Below are 19,741 nucleotides of genomic sequence, written 5' to 3'. Positions count from 1 at the left end.
ATCGATAAGAAGATGAGAGGAAAGGAGGGGGCTACAGGTGAAGGGATGCAATGAGAAGAAAGAAAGGGAGAGAAAGAAGAGAGATGTAAATATAGGCCACGGCTACGCAGCAGCTGTGGGGTCCACATGTTAAACACTCCTGATGTAGGCCAAACCAGAGCTTTGCAGAGGGTAGGGTGATATTTAGCCACCCATCTTGTCATTGTTAGCTCAGAGATAGAAGGGGCATGCTGTGAGGCCAGGCCCCCCTGACTTGTTGCACACTCCTGTAAGTCCTGGCACCCTTTTTTGCGCATGTACACTAAAAGGGCAGGGCTGCAAGAAATCTGTCCACGGCCATTACTATGTTGTTTAGTAAGGCAGTTTATTCACTTTATGTTCCAAGATAAGATAGAAGAATTGAGGAGGATTTTCACAATATGTCTTAAAGTAGCCTTGTGGTAGCTACAGTAGTAAGCACTGTCCAGATATTCCATATAAAGAACATTATTGCTCTTCCAGCTCGCAGACTGTGCTATACTCATTATGACGACCACTCAGTCCTCAAGCACAGTACTTGTGGGTTGACTTGAGTTTTGTCTCCTTGTATGTTGGTATTGCCCATGGCACAGTCTCGCTGCTTATCTGGGTTCAAACAGACAGAACCTTTGAGGCAATTGGCAATATGCCTATGGAACAGTTGTGAATGCCCTCATGCAAAAAAAATCATTGCACATATTTTTGTAGCTGCCCATCATAAAAATAGTATCACACTAGTTATACTTGCAATTTATCTTCCGCTTACTCATTATGTCTAATGACACACAGCTACAAGTGTCCATTGTCAACTGTGGTAGAAGGCAAGAGAACGGAGACATTTTCACAAGTTTTCGGAGCCCATTTATTAATGTGTACTGGCAGTTATTAGCTACAAAAACTAAGTATCCCCCCTCGACTAAATGTCATAGATACCTCCTGCTCCATTCTGCCTGCAGCAGCATCTTCCCATAGGATTCTCTGGGGGAGTGCGATGGCATAACTCACAACATGACCCATTCCAGGAGGGACAAGATGCTCTGTTTCTGGACATTAAGTTTGCAGTTGCAGGGCTGCAGCACAGTCCAAAATTCAGATAGGGGTGACCCACCAACTGCCACCCTAAACAGCACAGTCCAGACTCACTGGGAGGTAGGGTTGCCACCTCTCCTGGATTTCCGTGATTCTCCCGTTTTTGGTGGCAACTCTCCAGGAGGCTTTACCAGTCTCCCGGATTTCGGGATTCTCCCAGAATCCGGGTGTCTAAAAAAGCCTCCGGCGCCTCTCCCAAGTGGCCAGTACCGTACCGAGCCACCCTGCAGTCTGCCTCACGTCTTCGTCCTGCAGGCCCGCCGCCCGGCACCCTCCTCTCTGCTCCGGCACGCCTCCTCTCAGGAGCCCCTGGTCCTCCATCCTGCTGTCTGCTGCCAGAAGCCCTGCCCAGCCCCTTACAGCCAGCCAGCGGGTGAATAATAAGGAGGCAGTGTGTGTATATAAGCACCTTTTTTTTCACTTCAAAGTTCCTGAGAGTGCCGCCTGATCTATCCATCGTTTCTGCACTATGTTTGCTTTGTTGCCATGTTGCACACTTCAGCTGTCCTGATGAAGGAGCGCCAGCTCCGAAACTGTTGACGCACATGCTGTTTCTTCCACGTTGTTTTTGATGTGAGCGAATACACCTTTTTTACAAGTTGAGTGCCGCCTCTTATTCTTCCATTGACCTGGATTAATTCGTCTATATATATATATATATATATATATATATATATATATATATATACAGTATACACACACACACACACTCACACACTGCCTCCTTTTATATATATATATATATATATATATATATATATATATATATAAATTCACACTCAATCCAATCCAATACCCAATCCACGTAGCAGGCCGATAGAGAAAAGAAGGACCAGCACTCGTTTGTAGATGAAGAAAGGTGGTTTGTATTTCCAGGATAAGCATGTTTTTTTTTTTTTTAAATTTCGTGATTTTTATTGGTTTTACATGCATACAGAACTTTTAAACAATGGTGTTACATTGGGTGCATACATCAAATGTCAAATGTGGCACATCAAAGAGCAAGTAAGCAGAGGAAAGTCGTAGGAATATACAGATATTTTCACATAATCAGGAATAAGATTATCCACAACGGATATTACCTCTCCAGGATAAAGAGAAGTACACCAGCAGCCGGAGGCGCCATCCGGACTGTCGTGTACAACAATTTAGAAGGGGATACAAATATAGCTTTATAGCTCTCAAGTATCCATTACGCACCATCAGATTACAATTCAAATCAGTCATTGGACAGAAAACACCATTGTTTAACTATAAAAGCTACATTCCTATAATAAGCTATCTAAACTACCCAACGCAAAACCCCCCATAATGACCCAAAGCAAACCTCCCCAAAACCCCCCACCCTGTATGACCTAACCCCAACCTAGGTATACCTGGATCCCTTAACAACCCCCTCCCCAACCTACCTAGCACTAACTCAGAAGGGAGTAAATTAGCAGCCACTAGCTATATTTAGCTAATTTAGCTTAAACAGAACTTAATTCCTCCTATCCCCCCCCCCCCCTACCCCCTACTTCTACGCTATATTATCTATCTACCCCCCCCCCCCCTTCCCACCCAACCCATATAGAGGATATTAATCGAATGTGTTGACAGGGGCAGTGTCACAGACAACCTCCCCATATCCCCCCTCCCACGTAAAAGGATAATAAACGAATGTGCTGACTGGGGCGGTGGCACGGTATTTATAAAAAAAAAAAAAATAATAATTATATATATAACTAGGGCATCATCGTACATCTACAATGTAGGGGAGGGTCCCATCACATTCAACACCGGGCAATATAGCATAATGATTGCAAGTTATATAGCAGGATACATACGTCTAAAAATATAGTGTGCCAGAGAATATCAGAGCATCAGATGGACAAGATCAGCTGCGGAAAGAAAGAAAGTAATAATCCGTATTTTAAAAGGCAAAATATTAAAGGTTTAAAACTAGGTTGCGTCCAACCCTCCCACATTAAACGGATAAGAGAAGCCTTATTAGTATTAATATACATCCCAATATAAAAAATAGCACGTATAGAAATATAGTAATATAGCGAGAAAAGAAACGCAAGAAGCATTAATCTAGCCAGTCACTTCTCATCTTCAGAGCCGCATATATAAAAACAACAGCTACAATGTAGGAGAGGGTCCCATCATTCTCATAGTAAACATATATTTCTTTCATGTAGGCCCACACCCCAAGTCAAAACTTCTGCACACAAAATAATTAAAGGTACAAAGGCATAATAGAATATCCTTAGTCTGGCCAATATTCCGCATTGCTGAAAGAGAATGTCATAAATGCTGCTGCAGGTAGGAGAAATGAAGTAGGGTGCAGTGAAGCCGTATCCATGCATATAAGGACATGAGTCCAAAAGTACTCCACGTCAGGTGAGGCCATCAAAGAAAATACATCCAGGTTGTTAGTATACATAAGTATAGTGGAAGCCACAGGATTGAAACATTGAGGTATAATCTTATCTTCTCCAGCAGCATACTTATCAATGTATCCAAATTTCCGAAGATATGAAGGAACACATCCAGAAGCGTAAATATATAGTAGAGTAAAGGGCTGTACTGCTGCATGACGGAAAGATGGAGGAGGTTGTAGTGCAGCCTTGTCCACACATATAGGGACAGGGGGCCGTAAGCACTCAGGGTTAGGTGAAGCCATCAAAGAGGGTGCATCCAGGATATTAGCATAGATAGATAGCATGGAATTCACAGGCTTAGAGCTTTGATGCACAGCTATATCTACTCCAGCAGCATATGTATCAGGAGTATAGGGGGTAGGGAGTACATCTCTCTGTACTTCAGTGAGCTGAGCAATAAGCCTTTCAGTAGAGGCATGTATAGCCTGCAGGATTTGGCAATAAGAGGATTCCATATTGATGGGACTGATAACTGGCCAGGCAGAAAGTGGGAGTATGGTGGATAGCACCTACAGTCAGTGTATCTGGACTGTGTAACAAACTGCGTGGCAGCACGAGATCCAAAATGGCCGCTGTAGCCCGGACAAACAGCCAGCCCAGGCACCAAAGTATAGGCAGTCACCCGCAAGGAGACCGGAGGGGAGGCCAACAGGAGATCGCCAGGCAGCGCAGTCCAGTACGCTCACCGGGTCCCTGTCACTCACACGACGCCGCCGCACCGGATGTTCGGCAGGTGCTGCAGAAGAGGATGTCAGGCCGCAGTGTTTCACCTAGCTGCGCCGGCTCCGGGATCGGCGGTCTGTGTGCATACAGAGCTCCCCGGGTGCAGCGGCAGATCCAGCAACCGTGGAGGGCAGAATTCAGCGTTGCCAAAACGTAGGATGGGGGTTTTCAGGATAGATACCCGGGGAGCTCCAATGTCCCGCGTCCTACCCGCTTGCCGCCGTAGCCACGCCCCCAGGATAAGCATGTTTAAACAAACAATAAAGACAGCTGACCCAACAGCCGTTTCAAGCAAGAGGTCCTGATTTTCGTCAGGGGTCACCCTAACTGCTCACCTATAAGCACAGTCTGCTGTGAGCTTTAGACCAGATAGCACGCCTGGAATCAAGCATTGATGTGATAGCTATGTGTATTGTAGCCATTTTGAGCGATAGTGTTAGGACCTGCAGAAAAGTGGGGTCCCGTGAAGGGGGCTGCAGGCTTAAATGCAATTCATGAACCAAATCTCCACTATTTATTATCAGTTAATTTAGTGTGTGCAGAGCCCCTACAATGTCTGTTTAAACAATGTGGTCACAAGCCATAGGGCACCCCAAAACTAGGAAAGGTGAGTGCTGATGTTTAGTGTTTAGTGTCACCTGCCTAAGGTTCATAAGAACCCTACTAAGCCTCCAGGCAGGCCAATTGTGGCAGGAGTTGGTTCATTAACCTCGAGGGTTTCTGAATACGTGGATTCATATATAAAAGTTTATGATCCTCTTATCAGTACATATATTCGAGATTCCACACATCTGTTGCAAATTCTGGAACCTATAAAATGGCAATCTGAGTACAACTTTGCTACAATTGATGTGCAGGCGCTGTATACCAGCATACCGCACGAAAAAGGTATTCAGTCAATCGACACACGTCTTAGACTCGACCCTAAAATACATTCGATGAGTTTATGTTGCACCTTAATGTGAATGAATACAATCTGCAGTTCACTTCTAACTTCCAGAAAAAAAGTATTGAATTTCTCGATGTTTTGATGAGTGTTGAGAACTTTCCAGCTACCGATACGATAGAAACATCGACATTCTTTAAGTCAGTAGACTCCAACAACTACCTTGATTACCGCAGCTGCCATTATGGCCCCTGGAAGGATAATATTCCATTCTCCCAGTTTCTAAGACTGCGGAGGAATTGCTCTAATGTTAATACCTTTGAAAATCAAGCGTCCACCTATGTCGAAAGATTCAGGGAGAAAGGTTACCCAGAGAGTATCATTAATGGGGCTCTGGTTAGAGCTAGAAATCTGGACAGGAGTAGACTACTTGTCACCAAGAATGAACTAACCAGTACACATCAATCATCTGAGAATACGTCTCTGAATGACCTGATGTTCATTACTCAATATAATAATGCAGAGAAAGAAATCAATCGGATTTTTAACCCCTTCCTGACAGAGCCAGTTTTTGCCTTCCTGACAGAGCCCTTTTTTTCAAATCTGACATGTATCACTTAAGTGGGGATAACTTTTTTTTGCTTTTACTTATCCCAGTGATTTTGAGATTGTTTTCTCGTGACACATTGTACTTCAAATTAGTGGTAAATTTTGGTCGATACAGTCTGTGTTTTTTTGTGAAAAATACCAAAATGTCGTAAAAAAATGGAAAATTTAGCAATTTGCAAAATGTTAAATTTTCTGCTTGTGAGACAAATAATCATACCACTCAAAATAGTTAATAACTAACATAGACCATATGTCTACTTTATGTTTCCATCATTATTTCAACTTCCTTTTATTTTTTTGGACACTAGGAGGCTTACAATATGAATAGCAAATTCTCAAATTTTCAAGAAAATTTCAAACACTGATTTTTTTAGGGACCAGTTCAGTTCTGATGTGACTTTGAGGGACTTGTATGTGAGACACCCCCATAAATGATGCCATTTCAAAAACTGCACCCCTCACAGTATTCAAAACAGCATTTTGGAAGTTTGTTAACCCTTTAGGTGTTTCACAGGAATTAAAACAAAGTGTAGGTGAAATTTCAAAATTTCATTTTTTTTGCAGATTTGCAATTTTAATACATTTTTCTAAGGAACACAGTAGATTTTACTAGAGAAATGTGACTAAAAATTGTTTCTCCAATTCTTTTGTTTTCATAAATATCCTATATGTGGCCCTAGTGTGCACGTTGACCAAACCACAGGCTTCATAATAGAAGGAGCACCTACTTGATTTTGGAGCCTCCTTTTTATGAGATTATTTTTTAGGCACCATGTAGGTTTCTAGGCACTATAAGATGCTAAAATTTAGGAACCCCCCCACAAGTGACCCCATTTTGCAAACTACACCCCTCAGGGAATTCATCTAGGGGTATAGTGTACATTTCAAACCCCCAGGGGTTTCACCAATTGTGGTACAACTGGGCAGTGAAAATGAAAAATTAAATTTTTTACACAAAAATGCAGTTCTGGCTCAAAATGTTTCATTTTCACAAGGAATGAAGGAGACAAAGCACCCCAAAATCTGTGCCCCAATTTCTCCCGAGTACGGCAATGCCTCACATGTGACCAAAAAATACCATTTGGGTGCATGGCAGGACTCAGAAGGGAAGGAGTGATTTTTGGATTTTGCAGCTCAGATTCTGGTGGAATGTTGGTGGGTGCTATGTCGCATTAGCAAGACCCCCCAAGCACCAATACAGTGGAACCCCCCCACAAGTGACCCCATTTTGCAAACTACACCCCTCAGGGAATTCATCTAGGGGTATAGTGTACATTTCAAACCCCCAGGGGTTTCACCAATTTTGATACAACTGGGCTGTGCAAATGAAAAATTACATTTTTTACACAAAAATGCAGTTCTGGCTCAAAATTTTTCATTTTCACAAGGAATGAAGGAGAAAAAGCACCCCAAAATCTGTGCCCCAATTTCTCCCGAGTACGGCAATGCCTCATGTGTGACCAAAAGTGCCAGGACTCAGAAGGGAAGGAGTGATATTTGGATTTTGCAGCACAGATTCTGGTGGAATGTTGGTGGGTGCTATGTCGCATTAGCAAGACCCCCAAAACACCAATACAGTGGAACCCCCCCACAAGTGACCCCATTTTGCAAACTACACCCCTCAGGGAATTCATCTAGGGGTATAGTGTACATTTCAAACCCCCAGGGGTTTCACCAATTTTGATACAACTTGGCAGTGAAAATGAAAAATTACATTTTTTTACACAAAAATGCAGTTCTGGCTCAAAATTTTTCATTTTCAGAAGGTTATGAAGGAGAAAAAGCACCCCAAAATCTGTGCCCCAATTTCTCCCGAGTATGGCAATGCCTCATATGTGACCAAAAAATACCAGTTGGGTGCATGGCAGGACTCAGAAGGGAAGGAGTGATTTTTGGATTTTGCAGCTCAGATTCTGGTGGAATGAATGGTAGGTGCTATGTGGCATTAGCAAGACCCCCGAAGCACGGTGAAATGATGAACCTAATAATCCATAGATGTGTGGTATATTTTAAAACACTCCTTTATACATAGGCCGGGTTTGTCGGGGCAAGTTTCACAGTGGAAAATAGTTTCCTTTCTTATTCCCTTTTTATAGCAAACTTTGCACCTTTTTTGTGTCCTGCCCTTTCTTGCAGTGGAGGGGATTTCGTTTGGAAAATGCTGCCCTGGTACAATACGGGGGCCAGTACTAGAAGTACTGGGGCCCTCTGCCTGCTGGTTCCCAAATATTAGGCCCTTTATGACTTCCTCTTGAAAGTGCATAAATGTCCCCCACTGGCTGGTAGAACGGAATAGCACGTAAGCGTTATACAGTGCCATCTGGATGATATACACGGCCAGCTTCTTGTACCAGATTTTTGTTTTCCACAGGGCACTGTACGGCTTCAGTACCTGATCTGAAAGATCCACTCCGCCCATGTACCTATTGTAATCCAGGATACAATTAGGTTTTGAGGTGTGGGTACTGGTACCTCGTACAGGGACGGAGGTGGTACTGTCTCCATGAATTGTTGTCAGTATAAGGACATCCCTCTTGTCCTTATATTTGACCAACAACATATTTTCGGTGCATATTCCCCTGCTTTCACCCCTTCTCATTACTTGGGCAATGTGCGTTTTTGGGAGGCCTCTTTGGTTCTTACGCACAGTACCGCAAGCTGCTGTACCTCTTGAACCAAGGGCCTTAAACAGGGGGATGCTAGTGTAAAAGTTATCCACATAGAGGTGATAACCTTTATCCAGGAAGGGGTGCACTAAATCCCAGACAATTTTTCCACTAACACCTACGAGGGAGGGGGGGCATTCTGGCGGTTCAATTCTTGAATCCTTCCCTTCATATACCCTAAACCTGTGGGTGTACCCTGAGGTGCTTTCACACAGCTTATACATTTTTATGCCATACCTTGCCCTCTTACTGGGAAGGTACTGGCGGAATTTAACCCTTCCTTTAAAATGTATAAGGGACTCGTCGATACAAATACATTTTTCAGGGATGTACATCTCTTCAAATTTGGCACTGAAATGATCAATGACCGGCCTGACTTTGAATAGCCGGTCAAAGGTGGGATCATCTCTGGGTGGGCACTGTGCATTATCATTGTAATGCAAAAATTTAAGGATCATCTCAAAACGAGCCCGAGTCATGGCCATACGGTAAAATGGGGTGCTGTACAGAACATCTGTACTCCAATATTGCCTAATTTCTGGCTTTTTTACTATGCCCATATGAAACACCAGACCCCAAAACGTCATCATCTCTACTGCATCTACAGGGGTCCACCTAGCAAATGATGACGTGGGGTTTTGAGCAATGAACTGCTGGGCATATAAATTAGTTTGGTCCACCATTAAATTTATAAAATCATCAGAGAAAAATAATTTGAAAAAGTCAATTTCTCTGAGACCTGTGGAATCAAATTGGATTCCTGGCATGGCCAAAAACTCAGGAACCTGGGGCTCAAAATTGTCTGGTGGTGGGGTCCATACGAGATCAATTATTGGGGGGGGGGGTCTCAGCTGCTCTACGGGGGGCGTCTTTGAGGGGGTCCCTCATCACCAGAGGAGGAAGAGGAGCTTAAGACGAAGCCTTCAAATTCCCCGCTTGCATCACTGGCTGTGTCAGAGTCAGAGGCAAGCATGGCATATGCCTCCTCCGCTGAATACATTCTTCTGGATGATTGGGATGACATTTGGGATGACATTTTTATTTTTGTGTTTCTGGTAGTGAAATGTTTCAACACGTGTATAGTGTAGGGGGGGGTACAAACTTTATTTCAACCCAGGGGGGTATGTAGTGTGTAGTGTGTATGTAGTGCAGAAAAAAAAAATACTTTATACAGGAATTTGATCCCAATAAAAAAATAAAAAATTGAAGGGGTTAAAAAAAAAAAAAAATTGAAGGGGTTAAAAAAAAAAAAAAAAGGTCCTGCGCCAAAAATTGAGCACAGATGTTGGTCAGTAACGTCCGTCACTGAACAGCGCTCAAAGGCAATAGGAATTTGATCCAAAAAAAAATAGATCAACCCTGTGCCGAAAAAGCTGATCAGTGATGTACGTCACTAATCAGCGCACAGTGGCCACAGGACACCCACAAAATCACAGTGTGTGTAAAAAAAAAAATTAAAAAAAGACCCCACAGCACCCTCAAAAAAAAAAAAAAAGGTGATCACTGATGCGACACTGATTACCAGTGAGGGGCAGCAGGTGCACAACCTTTGGTGCAACTGACAGTGCAACTGGCAGCAACTGACAGGTATATATAAAAAAAACCCTCTGCACCCCCAAAAAGTTGCTGATCACCTCAGATATAGTGATCAGCACAAAAGGCGGGGGCAGCAGACACAAAATATAGCACTCTCTATCACTCTCTGTCACTATCTCTCTCTATCTCTCTATCTCTCACTATCTCTCACTATCACTCTATGACACTGCAGCAGCAGCACTGACAGTAATATATATAAAAAATAACCCCTGCACCCCCAAAAAGTTGCTGGGGGTGCACAAAAGGGGGACAGCAGACACAAAATATAGCCCTCTCTGTCACTATCTCTCTCTATCTCTATCTCTCTATCTCTCACTATCTATCACTCTATGACACTGCAGCAGCAGCACTGACAGGTATTTATATAAAAATAAAACCCTGCGCCCCCAAAAAGTTGCTGATCAGTTAATTTATACTGATCAGCACAAAAGGGGGGGCAGCAGTCAGTTATATAAAAAATATATAGCACAATCTGTCACTATCTCTCTATCTCTCTCTATCTCTCTCTATCTATCTATAACTTTATCACACTGCAGCAGTACAAAATATAGCACTCTCTGTCACTAGCCCTCTCTATCTCTCTCTATCTCTCTCTCTCTATCTCTCTATCTATACTCGATGACACTGCAGCAGCACAACACAGCACAGGAAGTCACAGCAAGAAGCAAGAAGTAGCAAGATCCAGGCAGTGATCAGGTAAGTATTTTGTAAGGTTCAGGTCAGTATACTGCGGCAGCTAGGCACGGTGACCGCACTGCACGCAATTCCAGACCGGAATGGCGTCTGCAGTGCAGTCACCGTTAGTTTGAACCCCCCTCCATGGCTGTGATTGGTTCGTCGGTCCGACGAACCAATCACGGCCTTTGGGGGCGGGCGGGGTGAGGTGGGGTGACACCAGTGTCACCCTTACACCCCGCGGTGATTGGTGCTGTACTTTACAGCACCAATCACCTCCGATCCCTGTGTCACCGGCGAACGTTATTCGCCGGTGACACAGAAAACGCTGTAATTGGCTGTTCACACTGAACAGCCAATCACAGCGATCGCCGACGGGGGGGCGGCATCGCAGCCCCCCCTGGGCATGCAGGGACATGTCTGCTGTCAGGGACAGCAGACATCGTCCCTCTGTCACTGCGTCTCTAGACGCAGTGACAGTTTGAAGCCATGACGTATATATACGTCATGTGTCGGGAAGTACATCCCGGCCATGACGTATATATACGTCAAATGTCGGGAAGGGGTTAAAAAACACTGGAATGTGTTAAAGCTCAACCCCATCCTTGCTGACTATTTACCACCCGCCCCTAAAATAGTGTATAGACGGGCCAAAACTATTAAATCTTTGGTTTCTAAAAGCCAGTTAGAAACCCTGCCCTCTTGCGTATCCAGTAACACTTTTCTTTCATTAAAAGGGTGTTTCCTATGCAACAGTTGTAAAGTTTGTCCATTTATCAACAAGGGCTGTAATGTATGGGATTCCGAGTATAAGATTAAAGATTTCATTAACTGCAATTCCACGCACATAGTATATCTTTTAAAATGTGGTTGTGGATTCAAGTACGTGGGCAAAACTAAAAGGTGCCTTAAAACCAGAATTTTAGAACATGTAAGAAATATAAAACATGGAGTGACGAACCATAGCGTCTCACGTCATTTTAAAGAAGTCCACGGTTGTGATCCATCTAGCCTTCAAGTGAAAGGTATAGAAAAAATACATCCAGCTAAGAGAGGAGGGGATATTGATAAATTTCTTTTGAGACGCGAAACATCATGGATTTTGACCCTTAATACTCTCGCCCCCGCTGGTCTCAATGAAGGATATGAGATCACTCCGTTTTTAAACCAATAGTACATTTACCAGTAAGAGAAATGCTGATACATTAATCCTCTATTGGTTTTTGCTTACTATTTTATATATATATTTTTGATACTCTTTTGACTTTTTTATGATATGTTTATTGGTTTCATGTTTATAATATTTTACTATGTGATAATGTCTGTATAATGTTTTGAAGGTTGTCCAGCTGTAAAGTGAGCTTCTGTTTGTCGGCATGATAATTCTATATGCCGTCTCGTGTAATGAGTGTTTACGCCGTATGTAGTGAGCGTGGATTATATGTAACATCTCACCGGTAACATCTAAGTCTTGATTTACTTATCAGACTGGCCAAAAATATCCAACAGGAACCATGACTGTCAGCCTGGTCCTCTTATAGGCTATTAGCAGCCGAGCCTCTATGCCTGTGATTGACAGCACCTCACTCAATAAAGATATTGTACGTAAGCAGTGGCCACGCCCTCTGACGAAGTCCGCAGTGACGAAACGCGTCAAGACGTGGCCTGCTACGTACCCCTTGTCACTCACCGGACGGCTGCTCTGTTCTTCGGGATTCCCTGTCTATGCGACGCAATCCAGCGTGCGCACCTGCAACGCCCCGATAGACATCAGCACGGATCGTGTGAGCTGTTATTGCCTATTTGATTGTGTTTTAAACCTTGTGGTAACCAGCCCACAGAGTTTTTATGATAGGTACGAGCATTATCGTGAAGTACCCTGGAGTTTGTCACTCCTTATTTTCTAAAATAAAATCTCTTTTAATGGACCAGGAAGCGCCCTCTTCCTTTCTTCTGTTCTACATATATATATATATATATATATATATATATGTAGCAGGTGGTGGCGAGCCGGCACTCCTATTATGGGTCCTGTGGCCCCGGTGCCCGTAGGTAGAAATAGAGATACTGGAATAAGACGACGGCACTCGTAGGACTTTCAAACAAACTGGTGTATTCACAAAATAATGACCAACGTTTCGAGGTGCTTACACCCCTTTGTCAAGGTACAAACTGGTGGGAAAAACTGCTCTGCACCTGATAGGCTCTGTGGATCTACATAGAAGCCCATGTTATGAATTTAACATGAGAGTCTATGAATTCATTCGTATAGCCAAATTCGGCTGAAGTTGCCATTCGTAAAAACGTCAATTCAGCCAAACTCTGCAGATTGTAAATTAGCCAAGCACTGGGTCTCGGCTGTATTTAACATTGAATGGGTACGAATGGGTGCCCCCTTAAGGCCCCCATACACTAGGCGATTTGGGCATGATTTCATCCGATTCGGAGGAATCGGCCCAAATCGCACATGTAGATATCCCGTCCGACCCGATGCGCGGTCCCATGCGCATCGGAGTCGGGAGGTCGGAGGAGCTGCACATAAGATTAGCTAAATCTTATGTGCAGCCCGGAGCCATGTGGGCGTTTGATGGCAGCGGGCGGGAGATGCCGGGCAGAGGAGGAAGCTTCTGCCATCAGGTACTGGGAACACAAGCCGGGTGGAGGGAGCAACGCGGGCTGCGCAGGGAGCCGCTGCCTTCAATGGGAGCAGGGGGGCTGCGCAGGGAGCGGGGCAGGAGGAGACGCTGCCCGGCTGCTGGGCAGGGCAGGAGCAGAGCACTTAAAAAAAGAAAAGCCCATACAAAGAATAGGAAGCCATTGATTGGCTGAGACCTCTCTCAGCCAATCATCGATCAGTGGCTGCCCATTCATTTGTATGGGCTTTTTTTTTAAGTGCTCTCCTACCGCCCTGCCCGGCAGCCGGGCAGCGTCTTCTCCTGCCCAACTTCCTGCACAGCCCCCTGCTCCCGCTGAAGGAAGCGGCTCCCTGCGCAGCCCAAGTTGCTCCCTCCACCCGGCTTGCATAGATCTATATGTGCAATATATAGATGACCTCTTCCTGCTTTGAAAAGGTCCCCTAGCTCCTCTAGCAGAGTTGGTGGCCACTCAAAATAATTCTGCCCATCCCATTAAGCTCTCCCTGACTACCAACAGCAATACCATACCGTTTTTGGATATAGCCATCTCCATCACCGATGGGAATCTCCATACATCCCTCTTCGTGAAACCAACAGATCGCAATACCCTGTTGAGACATGATAGTTTTCACCCCCATAATACTGTCAAAAGTCTGCCCTATTCTCAATTCCTTAGGGTTTGTAGAATAACGGACACTACCATGGAGACAGAGAAACAACTCAACATCATGGTTAAAAAATTTGAGGAGAGAGGATACCCCACAAGTGAATTGCAAACGAAAGCATTGTCACAAAATCGCAATGACCTTATAGCCAAAAGTAGTCCCAAAATCAAACCACCCAGTATACCATGGGTTAACGACTACAGCTCAACCAGTCTGGTCACTTCCCGCAAAGCGAAACAGTGGTGGGAAATAATTAAGACCGACCCAGACTTACCTATATTTAAGAACACTATACTCATGCCCAGTTATAAGTGCGGCCCCAATCTGAGGGACTTACTCATCAAGATGGAAATTACTAATTTTGATGTACAGACACGGACCGCCAGGCCAGGCAAAACAGGTTGCTACAGGTGCTTGGGATGCACTACGTGCAGCTGTCTTGTCACTTGCACAGAGATAGCCCACCCATTCTCGGGAAAGAAATTTAAGATAAAATGGCCCCTAACATGCACCACCAATTACGTTATCTATGTTATCCAATGGGGTTGGGATCATTCGTCAGACTGCATTTAGGTCTACAGTCATTAGGTCGACCCCACTAGGTCGACTGGCAGGAAGGTCGACCTGACTTAAGGTCGACATGGGCCAAGGTCGACATGACTTAAGGTCGAATTTGCATAAAGGTCGACATGAGGAAGGTCGACTGGTCATAAGGTCGACATGGGTTTTTCACTGTTTTTTTATCCGAATGTCGACACAGTCGACATACGGCACAGTTGGCAATGAGAATCGGACCCTCGCATCGCTCGCTTCGCTCGCAATGCTTCGGGCACGGTGCCTCGCTGCGCTCGGCACACTATTTTATTCTCCTGCCACGCCCTAGTGGATGGTAGGGCATGAAATACCGCCTGTCGGCACATGTCGGCTCAAAAAACAGTGAAAAACCCATGTCGACCTTATGACCAGTCGACCTTCCTCATGTCGACCTTTATGCAAATTCAACCTTAAGTCATGTCGACCTTGGCCCATGTCGACCTTAAGTCAGGTCGACCTTCCTGCCAGTCGACCTAGTGGGGTCGACCTAATGACTGTAGACCTAAGTTCATTCTAATAGATGACCGCATCCCATCCAATGCCCGTGCGGGCTCAACTACGTTGGTAAAACCGACTGTGCATTCAAAGTCCGAATGGCACAACACCGCAGTGCCATTAGGGCAGCGCTCTTGTTCGGGAAGAGTGAACAACCGGTCGCCCGGCACTTTGCCCGGGCAAAACATAACATGGCCATGTTACGATATAGGATTGTAGATCACATCCCTGCCTCAATACGTGGGGGAGACCGATCCAAAAAACTACTCCAACTGGAGTCCCAGTGGATTTTAAATTAGACACACTGGCACCCAAAGGCCTCAATGAGACCTTGGGGCTTCACAATTTCCTCTGATCAGGTCACCAGAATTCATTTGATGCCACCCCTTGCAGTCCCATTGACAGATGGTACCCTGCTTTGCTGCCACAACACCCACATACACGGTGTTGTGCCAACACATTAGGTAGCTGGTACACACCCAGCACCAGATTATTGCCCCCAGTACAGATACCCCACAGTCCATGTATGCAGTTACACGTAGTAGCCCTGCTGGTTGTGCTGTCGGCACACTAAGGGTTGATGCCACACATACATGCGTAATATGAAGTTAGAGCTTTACCTAGCTAGTAAAGCCAAGTTTTTAAACCTTTATTCTCCTTACTCTCATTTCATGTATTATGTCCACCACTAGATGTCAGCACTGTATCACTTGTTGTTTTATTGCTGTGTTGCCGTTTTTTTCACTAATGTTTGCATGCTCATATTTCAGGTGCTGTGTCCGGGATGCTTTTTGCACAAAACTGACATGCTATCCCATGTATGCATTATATGTTTTTCACACCCTGTATGTGTGCTCTAACGTCTTGTATGCCCTCCACAGCCCGCCCCACGTGACCGCATGTCAGCCCCGCTCTTATGCGCCTGAGGGACAACACTGTCAGTCACGGTGAAGTCATCGAGGTGCGATCGATCCCGGAAGCCAGCCCAGCGGTCCCCGTGTGTGAGCACAAGCTGCAGGAGGGGGTAAGTACCTGAGCCTTTATATTTCACTGTCACTGTATCATTTGTTGTTACACCATTTACCTGTCCTGACGAAGTGGGAGACCCCGAAACGTTGGCGCTTTATGATTGAATAAACCAGTCCACTCTTCACCAAATTGAGAGTCCCTGAGTGCCCTTTCCTTCAGAGTATATATATATATATATATATATATATATATATATATATATAGCAGGTAGCAGGGTCCGGCACTCCCAACAGCCTTGTAAATGTGGTCGGTGCCTTCACAGCAATAAAGCAGCAATATGGAGACCAATGGTGCGGCACTCACGACTCTTGCAAAGATACTTGACAGCAGCCAGTGAATTACTGGCTGCTGTCAAGTATCTTTGCAAGAGTCGTGAGTGCCGCACCATTGGTCTCCATATATATATATATATATATATATATATATATATATATAGTACTCCAATGGAAGCGGCACTCACTCAGGCTTGGCTAAAAGGTCTTTTATTGGTCCAACGGTTTCGAGGTTTCCCCTGTCGTCAGGGACAGCAGCACACAGACTGCACAGTTACAAACAACATTAATATACCCCCACAAGACATCCCCCCAAAAAACGCCTGCACATACAATTTGCAATGAGAGGACTCACCTGCTCAACATCGTGTGCCCGGCGTCTAAAACCGGAAGCTGTCATTGTTCCGGGTCAGACGGTGTCACGATGTGCAGCAGGCTAACCAGCACTTCTGCCAACCAAGCATTCACCGCCACGCCAGCCATGGCCGGAAGCGGGAACCAAAAGCTAACGGAGGCTGGAGCAAAGTCTCAGATAACGGTTGCCTAGCAACCTGAAACAAATATACAAATGGACGGCAGCGTATGGTGGAAACAGGCAGACGCGCCACATAGCCTCCTAACAAGCAAACGTTATTATGCATTATTATACATGCATAATAACGTTTGCTTGTTAGGAGGCTATGTGGCGCGTCTGCCTGTTTCCACCATACGCTGCCGTCCATTTGTATATTTGTTTCAGGTTGCTAGGCAACCGTTATCTGAGACTTTGCTCCAGCCTCCGTCAGCTTTTGGTTCCCGCTTCCGGCCATGGCTGGCGTGGCGGTGAATGCTTGGTTGGCGGAAGTGCTGGTTAGCCTGCTGCACATCGTGACGCCGTCTGACCCGGAACAATGACAGCTTCCGGTTTCAGACGCCGGGCGCACGATGTTGAGCAGGTGAGTTCTCTCATTGCAAATTGTATGTGCAGGTGTTTTTAATTGTTTTTTGGGGGGATGTCTTGTGGGGGTATATAAATGTTGTTTGTAACTGTGCAGTCTGTGTGCTGCTGTCCCTGACGACGGGGGAAACCTCGAAACCGTTGGACCAATAAAGGACCTTTTAACCAAGCCTGAGTGAGTGCCGCTTCCATTGGAGTACTGTTTGGATTATCATCTTGTTGATTATTCGAGGAAGGCACCTCGGCATCATTTTGTGCTGTATTTGCACTCAGTCATTTACGAGTGCCGGACTCTCCTGTCTCTATATATATATCTATACATATATAGATATATATATATATTATAAGGGCACGTTCGTTATATTAAGGCTGAATCGAACGAACGGATTTTTCCCATAGGGAACTTTTCAGATGGAGGCATGGTGTTTGAGAGACTGCACCTCAAAAGTGACTAGGCGTACTGAGCTGAAATTTGGCGTGTATGCGTAAAATCGTCAACCGGTGCTGCGTGCCAAATTTCAGGGCGAAATATAAAAAAATGACCAATTGGGAGCGATCTAAACTTCCAACTGTCAGTTTTTTCTGACACTTGCGAAATGACACTTTGTCACCCATGTTAGTCTATGAGTTTTTTTTTGGGAAGGCATAACTCGGGGTAGAGGAACAATTGAGACTTGGGGTTTGTTTTATTAGGTAGATATTGTCCCAGTGGAGTGCCTTTTGGGGTTGAGGATTTTCAGATAGGTACAGTTTTTTTATAATTTAGTGAAACGTCCCCCATTATAAAGATAGGAGAGCTCAACTTGTTGCGCAGCCGCAGTCCCGCCACTAGGTGGAGTACTTAGCTTGGCTTCACTTCGGAGTACCAAGATGGCCGTCGTTCAAGCTAGTGTGAAGTGCTGCGGCCAGAGCCTCCTGCAGGTCCCCTCCATAAACTTCTGCCTGGCCAGCGTTGAGGTACTGGGTGGGGGGAGAGTGAGTGGGGGGCGCTGGCAGCTTATTCATGGGGTGAGTGAGTGAGTGGGGGGCGCTGGCAGCCCCCATCCCACCCCATCTGCTCACATCAGCCTTCATCCCCCTGCAGCATGTGTAGCTAAGCTGCTGACAAAACTTAAAAAGGAGAGGAGGAAGCGGCATGACTGGTGTGCTGAGAATGGTGTCAGCTGGGAGCGAGGGGGAGTGTGGCCGTCTGTCCTGCTGCTGACATCCATGCGCTGCAGCCTCAGTGTGCACGCCTCGTTATTAATACTAGACTATCTCTGTATGTATGCTCTCCCTGTCCTGTCACCCTGCAGCAGAGAGTGGCAGTGTGATTTCAGCTGCAGGGTGACAGGACAGGGAGAGCGTACATACAGAGATCTTGGTACTTATGTAGTATCTGGGCGCCCGATTTTTTGATTGTATGCCTTAACTTAAGGCATACAATCAGTGCGATGCGATGCGATATCACATTGCATACGACCATATCGCATGTGATGCGATGCGATAACCCGATTTTCCCATAGTATTCAATGTTAAAACGGTCCATTTTAACATGGAATTCAATGGGAAAAAGGGGTCCTTTTCATACCCCTACTATCCAAGTGGGCATGGAGTTGGATATAAACCTGTGGCGAGCGTAGCGAGCCACCGAGCCCGAAGCGTGGCGAGCCCCGCGAGGGGACGGTATTCTGTGTCCCCTCGCGGGGCTCGCTACGCTCGCCACGCTTCGGGCTCGGTGGCTCGCTACGCTCGCCACAGGTTTATATCCAACTCCATGCCCACTTGGATAGTGGGGCAAGGAACAGGACCCCTTTTTCCCATTGAATTCTATGTTAAAATGGACTCAGACCATTTTAACATTGAATCCTATGGAAAAATCGGGTCCATCGCATCGCATATGATTTGGTCGCATGCGATGTGCCTGATCCGACCCGATTTCTAAATCGGGCGCCCAGATACTACATAAGTACCGAGATCTTCAGTGCAGACACTCACAGCGTATTGTTGTATTAATCTAGCAGCAGCTGCTGCTGCCTCCAGAAGCCCCCGGTGTATGTAGCATGACAAGTCCTCTTGTGGCCACCCCACCCCACGGTGAGTGCCTGCCCCACCCCACCCCATTCTGATTGTCTGCTGTAGTAGATCTCTGTATGTACACTCTCTCTGTCCTGTCACCCTGCAGCAGAGAGCTGCAGTGTGCTTTCAGCTGCAGGGTGACAGGACAGGGAGAGCGTACATACAGAGATCCATACATACCTCCCAACTTTTAAGTCCTTAGAAGAGGGACACAGGCCGTAAAATAGGGGGGCGTGGCTACCGGAAAGGGGGCGTGGCCTATATTCACATCTGCCTGCAAGACCACGCCCCCATTTTGCCGCTGTGGGGGTTGGGATGGCCATCATTGCCATTGCCATCAATGGTTGCCATCGATGGCAATTCTGCA

General features: G+C 45.5%; 1 long non-coding RNA gene across 17 annotated transcripts in view; it reads left to right on the top strand.

The window, feature by feature from the left end:
* LOC146080110 (uncharacterized) overlaps positions 1-16,097 on the top strand; it is a 180,916-nt gene extending 164,819 nt beyond the window's left edge. For all 17 annotated transcript variants that reach the window (XR_014474823.1, XR_014474820.1, XR_014474824.1 and 14 more), the window contains one exon: positions 15,960-16,097. This is a non-coding gene — a long non-coding RNA (uncharacterized LOC146080110). The remainder of the gene's footprint in view (positions 1-15,959) is intronic.
* Positions 16,098-19,741: the final 3,644 nt, after the last annotated feature.

This window comes from Crinia signifera, chromosome 5 (assembly GCF_055691185.1).
Source record: "Crinia signifera chromosome 5, ASM5569118v1, whole genome shotgun sequence".
Taxonomy (NCBI): domain Eukaryota; kingdom Metazoa; phylum Chordata; class Amphibia; order Anura; family Myobatrachidae; genus Crinia; species Crinia signifera.
The sequence above is the reverse complement of the archived record's forward strand: the minus strand, read 5'-3'. Positions and strand labels throughout refer to the sequence as shown.